We start from the raw sequence: 12,793 nt of genomic DNA, 5'->3' as shown, positions 1-12,793 counted from the left end.
TAAAGACCCTGTGGTTACATTTAGGGACTACCTGGATAATCTAGGATAATCACTCCATCTCAAAATCCTTAACTTAATCACATCTTCAAAGACCTTGTTTTCCATGTAAGGTAACATTTAGTCTCCAAGAATTGGGACCTGATATCTTTTGAGGGCCATTATTCAGATTACCATAGATGGAGACTAGATAAGAGGTTGAAAAGATAAAGAAGGTTTTGAGGTCAATATTGACCCATGAGCAAAAGAACTACAGAACACTTTTAGAATATGAAAAGTTACATTTACAGCAAATTTGAGAATAAGAAGATAAAGAATGCTGCCTTTAACTCAGTTTTTCTATAAAAATAAAAATTTAGCCATTCAAAGATAGCAGCTGGTAGCAATAACAATATTTCATATTTTCATACACTTACAATTACAATTGCAATGTTTGACATACATTTTTTTTTAAAATCTTAGTTTGTCTTGAGAAATCCTTTGAGGTAGGCAGGGCAAAAAAAATCCCTGTTTTGCAGATGGAACAACCAAGGCTCTGATAACTTAAGGGATGTACTCAAAACCAGACAGCCAGCAAAACACTACCAAGTCTCCTGACTCCAAGTTCAGTGCCATTGAACTCAATATATCTCAAGGACTTTTTTGCCTTCTCACACCTCTCCGTGTCTCTAACGTCTAAAGTATCACAAATAATGTGTCTAAAATCAAGGCTGTGACCCAGTGATTTCGAGACACAAAGCCAGCGTTGCCCATCATCATCTGTGAGATCCAGAGTAGGAATTGATCAAAGCCTTCCATAATGATGAGGCAGACTCTGCTTTCTTGTAGTTCAGAGAATTAAGGTCTTCTGGGAATTGAGAAAGCAAACCGCATCTCTGGGAGAGGACAGGGTCTGGCAGCGGAGCCGCTGGCCGTCCTCAATTTCCCAGGGCATGTTCCTCTTACTTTACATGGTCTTGATCTCTTCATGGAAGCACGAGCAATACCTTATGCCAACACCATGCCTTCTGAAAAGTAAGGATAATTTTAGAGGTGAAAATAGAATCCTGAATTTTCCTTCTCATTTGACTAAATACTACTCCAAGATAGAGAAAGAATTTTTTAAAGAATTTTTTTAGACGCATATGAAAGACATGAGAAGTAAGTTCCTCTATATGTGCAAAATGCCATCCCTGCTTAACATATTCAGGCTATTGTCTCTGCGCATTTTGTTCCTACCCAGTAACTTAGAAATTAAAAGCACAATAATACAGTAGACACGGTCGCTAATGTATTCTTCTTCCATCATTTTCTATAACTGATTAACAGGAGAAAAGAAAAAGGTTAATTTTCTAATTACATACTCCCCTGAGGTAAATTATGCGCATTATCACATTCATTGACACACTATAATGGGCACTTTATGGAAAAATGATTTTCTCTGAAGCTATGAACAATCAACAGTGTATTTTTAGGAATCAAGTAGGCAGCAGGCAAACCAGTGAAAAGACCTGCCTTTACCAAAAATGTGTTTATGAGCAGCTTTTGTCTTCAAGACAAGCTGTGGTGTTTCCAGATCACTCAGTCTAACCATGATTAATGTGAGTTAAGGATAGGCTGCAGAGTCAGACTTGGGGTTAACTCCTGGCTCCTCCAAAACTAGCCACACAAACTAAGCATATTCTGACTTTATCTGTGCGTTGACTTCTTCATGGATACATGGAAATAATTATTATTTGAAGATGTAATTCAGTGCATAAATGTGGTGATATACGTACAGCCACTAACGCAGCGTCTGTCACATGTCAGACTCTCAATACATTATAACTGTGATAATGAGTCATGAAAGAAATTGAAATTAGGGAGTGAAATATATGTGTTAAAAGTATTCTTTGTTAGAAATGTCTATAAACAGAATTTTCTCAGACCATGTTCCCATTTAGTTTACGCTTTGTGAGGAAAAGAATCTAACTCTTGGAGATAGAGGTAAATAGTTTCCTGTGATATTTTTATTTCGGAGCTCATAATATTTTTATGAGAAACAGAAGAATTAGAGAAGAGAGAGCATTTGCACCCTTAGTCCAGCTAGTAGATAAGCTTCAGGGCGGCTCCTAAGTCTCTTTAGGATCCATCCTCTGGAGCTTTCACTCAAACTTATCAGGACCAGTCATGCCTGAAGGACATAAAGGAGAATAATTTGGGCAAGGGTTTCGTAGAGCTGCTCAAGAAGTTTAGTGAACGACAAGAAAGCCCAGGGCCAAAGGAGATGTCCCAGTGATTTAAATATGTTTTTGCACCCCTGCTTCTAGAAGGAAAGGCCCAAGCTGACAGATGACACATATTTTAAATATTGTAGCAGCTTCGTTCTACTATCATCGTTAACATTAAGATGTGTTTCTGTGAGTTTTTAATCTAGCATTATCAGTGAAAAGCAAATTACTAGGTTAAGAGATGCCCGTCTCTTTTAAGAGGCAAACATTTTTTTTGAACTATTTCAAGGAAAACTTGTTATACTATACTTCCTTGCATTTTTAGACAAAGTAACTTATCTCTCATAGAAATAACATAAGGTCATGAGAAGAGGATGTGATTTAGAATAGAACCTGAGTTCAATCTTGCTTTCTCTGTAACTTTCAGTAAATTAATTAACCTCTTTGAATTACAGTTTTGTTACTTGTGAAGTGGAAATAGTGATGCGAGTTTGGAGGGCTGTTAGGAGGATTAAATATTAGCACAAATGAAGTACTTGGCTCAACGGCTAGCCAACTGGAACCACTAAATGAATAGATTTTTGAGTAAATGAACAAAGTAATTGTCTTAATCATCTCTTATGCACTCTGTTGGTGAAGGAAGGATTCTTCCCTTAGGGTTCTGGCGATGGCCAAACACATGACACTTGATGGACAGACGAAAATCCACAGCAGGTTATTAGTCACCTATACTCACAGTCTGGAGGAGGAGAACACCGCACACTTGCAAAACATACAAGGATTGTACTTGGGAACAGTGAACAACCAAGGGGCTGTGGGAGGCAGGCTTTGTAGTAGTAAGAGAATGAAGTCTCCCTGGCTCTTGCAAGACAGTGTGATTGGCTTGTTTGAATAATTCCATGGGCTAGAAGGGAAGTGAAACCTGCCTGAACTCAAGGATAGGCAGAAGTGTACCTGATCCATTTCCTAAGAAGTGTTATTGGCTGGGGCACCTTATCCATGAGCACAGAATGAAGAAGGGATCTTTTTTCTTTTTTTATTGAGGTAACATTTGTTTATAACACTATGTAAATTTAAGGTGTACATCATTACATTTTGAAGTGAGGATCTTGAAGTTAGGCAATTTGAGGCTCTTCCAATTTCCCCGGATGTCAAGGCAATGCATAATATTGGGCCTTAGTTTTAGGCCTGACAACATAGTAATAAATCTCACTCTTCCTATCATCATCTTTAGTCTACTTTTTCCTTAAAAGAAAAAAAATGCCAGGATATTTATATTTTTCTGAATGACTAACAATCCCATAGATTGCATTGTAATCTGATGATAATTTTATGCAGAAAAGAAGAAGGAGGAAGAGGAGGAGGAGGGAAGGAGGAGAATAATTACTAAAGTCAGAGACTTCTGGAAACCAATATGGGAAGTTGCATCAAGGGATGATGCTGACCTTAATTGATCCAGTCTTTGAATTAACATTACGAGGTAGGTAGTAAAGGTGAGAAAAAAGAGAATAAATGGCAATGTTGGTACAATTTAATTATTGGCTGGTTAAATTAAAATGAAAGAAGCAGAAAAAATTGTTCGTTTTCCTCTAATTCTTAAAAAAAGTAATAAATGTCTTTGGAACAAATAAGCATAACAGAACAATGAAACATGATTTGCTGATGTCCAACCGACTCTATTTCATCCATTTATCATGGACCTCAGCTTTTTGTGCTGATCTCAACCTGGCCCTTGAGACTGAGAGTGACTTAATTCTCTATTTTCTTCAACCATGTGATTGGAAATTTCATTGAAATCTTACTTTTCCTAGTTTAGCTTCATATATCATCTCTAAACTTATCCTTTGCCTAATATTTTGCATATTATGGATATAGAAAAGTAAAAATTTAGATCAAACTTCTTGACAATCTTTTTTTTTTTTTTTTGAGAAAGATTGGCCCTGAGCTGACATCTGTTGCCAATATTCCTCTTTTTGCTTGAGGAAGATTATCCCTGAGCTAACACCTGTGCCAGTCCTCCTCTATTTTTTGTATGTGGGATGCCACCACAGCACGGCTTGATGAGCAGTGTGTAGGTCCATCCCCAGGATCAGAACCCTCGAACCCTGGGCCGCCAAAGTGGGGCGTGTGAACTTAACCACTAGGCCACCAGGCCAGCCCCAACAATCCTTTTTAACTCTAACATCTCCCATCATCAACCAAGTGGCAGCAAGTATTTTCTTTCTGCCCTGGTTTCAGACTATGAATACAAGAGGAATAATAGAGTTCAATTTTAGACTTTGAGCTCTTAAGTAGACTTTATAAAATCTGTAGGAATAAAAAGTGTCTTAAAATCCACACTTTCTAAAAAAGTTCTAAGACCTATCTAGGAACTTGAAAGAGAAATGGTATTTTTCTTCTGAATTCTAAATGGCTTGGTTCAGGAAGATCAGGAGTCAAAGTCTAAAGAAATGCAAAATGAACCATATCTATTAAGGAAAAAGAGATTAAGAAAACAAGGCTAAAAAGTTTGAAGCTAATTACAACTCAAAGGAAGTTCAAGTTCTACCTGCTAGAGTAAGAAGAGGTAGGGATGTGATTAAATTAGAAACTGTCCACATCCCTGAGAATGAGCCCTACGCTCATCTCGAGCCCTATCTCCACCTCTGCTCTAGCCTTGGGGCTAGTTTGTGTGGAATTCATATTTGGTATGAAGAATATATGTGTGTGTGCAGTGTGGCGGGATGCTTAGATCAGGGACATCAGTAGAGGACATCATTGCACAATGATGAGGGCCTTCTGCTTTACATCTCAACAGAGGCCAGGATGGATGAGGGACAGCAGACAATATGGGGTGTCCCCTCCCCAATACTAGCCACACCTTTCCTGCTTCTATTCTACATAGAAGAAGAGGGAAGAGGGAGCAGGAGAATATTGAATTGACTCACTTCAAATCAAGGATCAAACTTTTAAACTCAGGAATGACATAATTTATGTTGAATTCACAGGATTAGGTTTCTTTTACTGAGTGAAAATGAAAGCTTAATTTTACTAACTTCTTTAAAATGGTTATTTTTGCCCAACTTATTAGTGACTATCCATTGTAACCCATCAACATGGATAATGCCACTTAAAAATTAATGTATTTATCTTAAAGTTTAAAAAAAAACACCAAACAAAAAGATACCCTACGCCTGAAATGTTTTTTCTTAAATGGACATATAACCTGCATTTGATGCTTTCTCCTCAGGTATTCCATCATTGTCTGAATAATCAAAGCATGAAAAATACAGATTTCAAACTGGTAAGAGGTGTTTATGAACTTAGGGACATAAGGACAAAGATCATTCCTTTAGGCAAGAAGTTAGCATATAATATGGAAAGCCTAATATCATATCAGAGTAAAATAGGAGGAGAAAAAAAATGGCACATGAAATAGCCCTATGCCAGAGTCATCTCCAAGGCAGGGTGAATTGGGACTCAACAAGGCAACACTCAAAAAGATGTGAAGTCATCAATTTAAGCTAAAACATCCAAAGAAACACTAAACAGATGGTGGGACTGTTTCCTCCTCATCTCTCCCACTGCAAAATTGTTTACTACTTTCTCCATTTAGAATGCATGTATGGCTTCTATGTTGTCTAAAAAGTATCCTAGACCTTTCGAATTACGAGAAACTTTAGAAGCCATTCAGTCCAATCTTGCAATAATGCAGGCATCTCTTTTACAGTTTAACTGTAAGCAAATGGGCAGCCTCTTCCTGAATCCTTCTAATAATGTTGACTCATGACAATGCAGGCTAGTAGTTCTTCAGGGTGTTGTGCTAAATGAAAACACCCCCCAGCAAACACCCACAACTCCTTTCAAATTAATGTAACATGCAACATAATAATACTGTGTAATGAGCCCTTCCAATATGTCAGGCACATTTGAAGTATGTTACTGATATCCTCTTATTTAATCTTCACAATCAGACTACAAAATAACTATTATTATTTTATTCTTTTATAGATCAGAAAAGTGGGACAAAACGATATTCAATAACTTGCCAAACTAGTTAGTGGTAGAACCAAGATTTGAGTGCAGTCAGTCTGACTCTTGAGCATAGTTTCTTAATCCTTAAGTCACATTATTTCCCCAGTGCAAAATATATGTTTTGATTATTGGTAATTAAAAACACTTAGTTACACATAGCAGATTCCGGTGGAAAACTGGCCACATATAAGGGATGTATTATATAATTTAATTTATAAAATTAACTCATCATCATTTCTTTCATAATAAATATTGATGAATGTTTACTAAAAATAATGGTAAAATTATTGATAATAACTTTCCTATTTTTATATTGGTGACTGTCTATATTCTCACAATTTAGTAGTGATCACATTAGATCGAAAATCAGATCTCTTGATTTTCACTACAGCGAGTCTTCCTCTGACAGACATCATTATCTGCTAAAATATCAGCATTTAATAAGATGTATCTGCCTTCATGGACATTAAAATTCAGTTGGAGAGAACAACATATACACCAAGAATTTCGGTAAGCTGTTATGTGTAATAAATTCCTTCAGAGTGACATATATAAGTGATGGAGATAGTTGTCAGATTCGCGTTGATATAATCCAAAACAACATCCTGGACTATGGCAAAAACAGTATGATGGGTTGTTACCAGTCAACTCATTCTCTCTGGATGTGCCCTCCCCAAATCAGTTGCAAAATAATTGGAGTATTTCTTTAAGATGACCATCTGTAGAGTGTACTGAACAGTTCTGCCGTTGCTGCTGTTGCCTTAGTTACTATTTTCACCAGCATGTTTTATTTTAAGATTCTCTCCATCTTCTCATATTTTTGTTTTCTTAAATTCACTTGCAAGCAGTGCCCACTTTAGATGCAATGTGTTCTTGGAGAGTAAATCTTCAAGTGGATCAGCCAGGCAAAATCCAGACCACAGGCATGGGCTGTGTGTGTGCTGTTAGGCTCATCTGTTCAAAACCTGGTGAAAATTACTGAAAGATGTAGATAGAGCAAGAAGTGAAGTGCAGGATGCTATTAGGAACTTTTGATTTGGCAAAGCAGGACTAATGAGAGCTGCCTGAATTTGTATTTGAGAGCAAACCCAGGTCTATCTTTTTATAATAAAATTCTGCAGCTTTAGTTTTTAGTGTTATCAAGGGTGGTTCAGGACCCTCTCCTCTCACTACCACAACATTGCAGTCTCAGTTTTCTTTGGTTTCAAATGACAGAGAAATCTAATTTATATGAGTGAGCCCAGCTGATACCACATGGAGCCGAGTCCAGCCCAAATTGCCAACCCACAGAATTACGAGCAAATAAATGTTTGCTGTTTTAAAACATAGAGGCTTGAGTGGAAAGAAGCACACATACACACAAGAAACCCATTAATTAACCCAAAGGAAAGTAAGTAAATATGACAAAATAAGCACAAATTAGGTTAGTAGAAATAAATCAAATTTATAAAACATAAGTAATTGCCATAAATGTAAATAAACTAAACAAACTAAAGAAGAGGTCTAAATTTTGATTAAACAATATAGCCAGAGTTCTGATTATCTCAGCAAACATAATAATTATTTGTGAAATATTCTAATTCCTTTCAAATTTAGGAATAAGACAAGAATGCTTGCTAATACTTGAGATGCACCTAATACCAAAAGGCATTTAGAAAGGCAGAATTTAAAAGAAGGATCAAAGTAAATTAAGGTAAGTCCTATCACAAAATGATGTCTCGTCCAAAACAATTCTATTGTGAAAAATAGAGAATTATGTTACTGCAGATTTAATAAAAGAACCAGAATTCCAGGAGGCCTGCTGTGCCATCCAAATAAATCCTAGACCATGGCATGTTTCGTGCTACTTAGGAACAGTTTAAGGCTTAAGTAGCAAAGGAGATGTTTCTGGGTAGTGTGGCTAACAGAGACTTCGGAGACAACAGCAAAGATTCCAACAAAATCCTGGTAAATCAGAATTTATTTTGTTGGTCCAACGAGAATACTGAGAACTCAAGGGCCACAGTCTGCTTCCTCTGTTTAATCCAGATGGGGTCATGTCATATTTCCTTATCAAAACTCCTTCTTCCCTATTTATCCCCCAACACTCTGCTGGGGATAAACTGCTGAGAACAGATTCTGGAAGAATAGATAGATGTCAAATCTGGGGAACATTACATTTAAATTTACGTTATTGTGGGAGTGTTTTTATGTGCTTTACCGTAATACTCAAAATAAAAATGGAATAGTTATATAAATACCAACTTAAAAAATAGATATATAGGATATATGACAAAACTAAAAATTTCCTCGATCTCATAAAGGTCTACTAAAATTCCATGGCTAACATGACACTGAATTTAAAATGCAAAAAGCATGTTTTTTAAAATTAGAAACAGGAAAGTGATGCCAATGCTTTCTCTATTCAACATGTCATTGGAAATTTTAGCCACAATAATATATAAGAAAAAAATAGCTTATAATGCTTAGAAAGGAAAACATTAACCATTATTTTAGTGGATTATATTATCACCTACATAGAAATCCCAAAATGATATATGAAATATTAAAATTTACAAGACTTTTTAGTAAGGGGTTTGAATAAAAGGTCAATAAACAAATATAAATTACATTTTCACCTCTCAGCAACACATGGTAAGAAAATTGATATTTATTTAAAAGATACTGCTTTTCAAAGCAATAAAAATAAGTAAGAGAAACGCACTTAAGATGGGGCAACTTTAAAGCAAATAAAGTTTGTCTTCATAAGAACCATAGTAGATACACAGTGTTCTACTACTTCCAGATATTTTCTTTTTCTAGACCCATAGGAGGATTATATTTTCCTGATTATGTAACTTACCTTGGCCAGTGAAACGTGAGCAGTAGTAATTTGCACCCTTTCTAGGGGGAAGCATTTGAGGTCCAGGATGTTATTCTCCATGCCCTTTCCCCTTTCATCATAAACAGTGAATCTTTCTGGAGAGATGGCAATGTCATAAGTTGGTGGAGCCTCTGTATGTCTGTGTCTTCAAGAAACTACAATAAGCAGAGCTAGACATTGTCTGCAAAAAAATGTAATGTTACTTTAAGGCCTGGAGAGTTTGAAGTATTTGTTACTCCAGCATAATCTAACCTCCTGTCACAAACATAATTATTATAGTCTTTCCAAGCCTAGTTCAAATATTACACTTCATATAGAATGTTGCATAGGCTAAGATTTCTGTCCATCTGTGGAATATCTTGCCTAATCCACTTCAATTTCAGCGCACTACAGTCACCACAACAACCCAGATCTTACACCAAACAGTGACAACTTCTCAGGGTCGGGGGAAGGGGAGGAGAACACACTTCTCTTTGGAAGTCCCACGGGCATATTTAATTTCCTAAAGGGGTCTTTGACATATTGTAGCCTCAAGATTAGCCTTGCAAGTATCCAGGTGAACTTTGGAATTCTCATTATCTTTACAATTGAGATACATGAATCTTACATGACAAATAATGGAGAAGTAAAAACTGCATTTTTACTATCCTTTATTTATCCCAAAGAGAAATATAAAGAAAAAAGGAACACAAAAATACATCCATATTACATTTATTTTTAAGTATGTAATTTTATTTGAGAAAAATATCCTTATAGTAGTTTCTGACTAATAAAACAAAAGGCGGTAGGAAAAGCATACCAAAGACTTGATTTAAAGTTCTCTGTGTCCTTAAGTTAGGTGAATGCAGTTCATTTCAATTCTTGTTTGAATATTTTAGAAAGAGAGTGTGTGTACATGAGAGAGAAATCGGCCCTAAAATAGGGAAACTTTGTAAGATCCTAGACACTAACATGTTTTGTAATTTAGTTGCACGAAGCCTCAAAATATGACATTTCCCATCATAATGCAGATGTCATTAATAACAGGTAAAGAATACCGCCATTTGATTTTATATCTTAAGATTAATATGGTTTGTATGTCATCTGTGTAGACCACACAGGGCCTGATCCTGGATGGGGATTGTGGTTGATGCCACCCCAACAATTGTGGCTGAATGGTGTAGAAGTATAATGGAGATTGGAACGATAACCAAAATTTCTGCCAAAAGAGGATTTAGGATTAATCTTCACTACATGATTCCCTTTATCTATATGACTCTGTTATGGGTTGAACCGTACTCCAAAAAGATATATTGCAGTACTACCTCCCAGTACTTTAGAATGTGACTTTGGAAATAGAGTTGTTGCAGATATAACCACATAAATTGAGGTCATCTGGTGTAGGGTGGGCTCTTAATCCAACATGACTGTCCGTCCTTATAAGAAGATGATGTGAAGGCACAAGGTGAAATACCATGTGACCACAGAGGCAGAGATTAGAGTTATGCAGTTGCAAGCCAAAAGAAGGCAAAGATTACCGGCAACAGCAGAAACCAGATATGAACACCTGGTTTCCAAAGAGTTTCCTGGATATGAAATTCACAACAGAAATTAGTGCTTGAAAGATTAAATACATTAAGTGAATTTTCTGAGTAAATTTGAATTTTTTTCTGCTCTGGTGCATGAAGACTAGTAGTGTATTTTAAACCATACGAGTACTTATTTCTTTTGAAATATGGCAGCACATATATAAAATCCTAATCTACTCTGGATTTTAATTATTGTCCTAAGGTATTTTTGTGCCTATTAATTATTGATGATCCACTGTGTGCTACGTACAGAGAAGGAGAGGAGAGGATTAAAAACATCCTCACTATTCAAGAATCTTTAGCAAGGTAACTTTAAAGTCAAAGATATATTATTGATAGATGATTATTATTTTCCTAATTAGAGGCAAAGTGGACTATATATGCAAAAATAGACCCATTAGTGGGAAGAAATGTGCTTGCTGTACCCAATAGTCTGAGAATATATTGTGAGACCATCATGAGATAATGTATGTATTTAACACGTAATAATGAGACCCTCTCCTGCACAGAAACAAGGCTACAAGTATATATATATTTGAAAACAACAGTTTTTTTCTAAATTATTATTTTATAATGCCTTAGAGTTTTTCAGACAAAACAACTGATAACTGATTATTGCTGTTGACTAACATATAGTTGTAATCTTGGCACACTATGAAAATGCTTTCACATCTTTTCTTATTTTTTTCACCAACACCCTATGGGTTGGATTTTATGATTACTCCATCTTACATATGGGGGAGAAAACAACAAAGCATTCTGACATGAGTTTAGGTTAACCACAATCACAAGCTATTAACTAGTGGTCCTAGAATTTAATCCCAAATGTTCAAATTCCTCTGGCAATGTAAAATAGCAAATAATCCAAAAAAATGGACTGTTTGGAGACAACTCTCAAGGGGTATCTCACATCTCTGCAGGTCTCATAAGAGTTTAGTTGTGGACTGTTTTTTCACAGATGTTTCTACAACAAAAGCACTAGAGGATAGAGATGCTATCTCTCTCCTAGGCAGAGGGAAGATTTGTTTTCTGACCAGCATAATAAAGGTAATTCTTCTTTCCAAGACAAATATTAAGCAGGTTTTCTAGCAACCCCTTTAAAAATTGGGGTTTCCTAAGCTCAGTGTTCCTCAGCTGTGACAAAAAGTTATGTATACTTCCCTCTAGGTCTTTCTACCTCATCCCCATGGGACTTGAGGGCCAAAAGTAACTAATATGAATATGAAGCTCATGCTTCCTGCTTCGCTGTGAGTCACAAAGTCTTTCGTCTCTGACCCAGGAGTCTCAGGTCTTCTGTCAGCATCTGTGATACTGTGGTAGATTGACTGCTTAACTTGAAAGTAGGATAAAATAACTGACCCTTCATAGTTCCTGACATGCAGTATAGAAAGGTAAAAGAAATTCATCTCAGGGCCAGCCCCGTGCCTTAGCGGTTAAGTGCGCGCACTCTGCTACTGGCGGCTGGGGTTCGGATCCAGGGCGCGCACCGATGCACCGCTTCTCCGGCCATGCTGAGGCCAAGTCCCACATACAGCAACTAGAAAGATGTGCAACTATGACATACAACTATCTACTGGGGCTTTGGGGGAAAAAAAAGGAGGAGGATTGGCAATAGATGTTAGCTCAGAGCCATCTTCCTCAACAACAAGAGGAGGATTAGCATGGGTGTTAGCTCAGGGTTGATCTTCCTCACAAAAACAAAAAGAAAAAGAAAAAAAGAAATTCATCTCAGATGTCCTGTAGCTTCTAAATAAACTAGGAGGAAAAGAAAGTCATCTTATTAAAAGTGAAATAGTTTTCTTAAATTTTGCAAACTCGACCCAATCATTTAATTTCTAGGAATTTCTCCAAAGGAAACTGAGGAATGTATACAAAGATATAAATATTAAGATATTTTTTATAGTACTGTTTATAACACTATTTGAGATGACTCTACCTTATCAAAGAAGTGAGTGAGAGAATTCCTAACTCAAGCAAATTGTGGGTCATTCAAGTTCTGCCTGATATAAGCCACCTCCCAAGAGACATTAAGATGCTCATAAGATACTCTTTCTCATACTACCATTTCCAAGATTCAATCCTAGTTCAGATCTAAGCCTTTAATCACCCATTATGATGCCCCTATCATCACAATTTTCCTTATGATTATTGGCTTTAATTTA

General features: G+C 36.4%; 1 long non-coding RNA gene across 1 annotated transcript; it reads left to right on the top strand.

Annotated features, from left to right (window-relative positions):
* Positions 1–3,440: 3,440 nt before the first annotated feature.
* Positions 3,441–12,497, top strand: LOC147912662 (uncharacterized). The gene is made up of 5 exons (XR_015549756.1): positions 3,441–3,666; positions 5,416–5,469; positions 6,592–6,710; positions 7,797–7,893; positions 11,590–12,497. It is a non-coding gene; the product is annotated as an uncharacterized LOC147912662 (long non-coding RNA).
* The last annotated feature ends 296 nt before the right edge of the window (positions 12,498–12,793 follow it).

This window comes from Ceratotherium simum, chromosome 34, assembly GCF_057802395.1.
Source record: "Ceratotherium simum simum isolate JZ-2026a chromosome 34, ASM5780239v1, whole genome shotgun sequence".
Lineage (NCBI taxonomy): Eukaryota > Metazoa > Chordata > Mammalia > Perissodactyla > Rhinocerotidae > Ceratotherium > Ceratotherium simum.
Note: the sequence above shows the minus strand (reverse complement) of the source record. Positions and strands in the feature narration are given on the sequence as shown.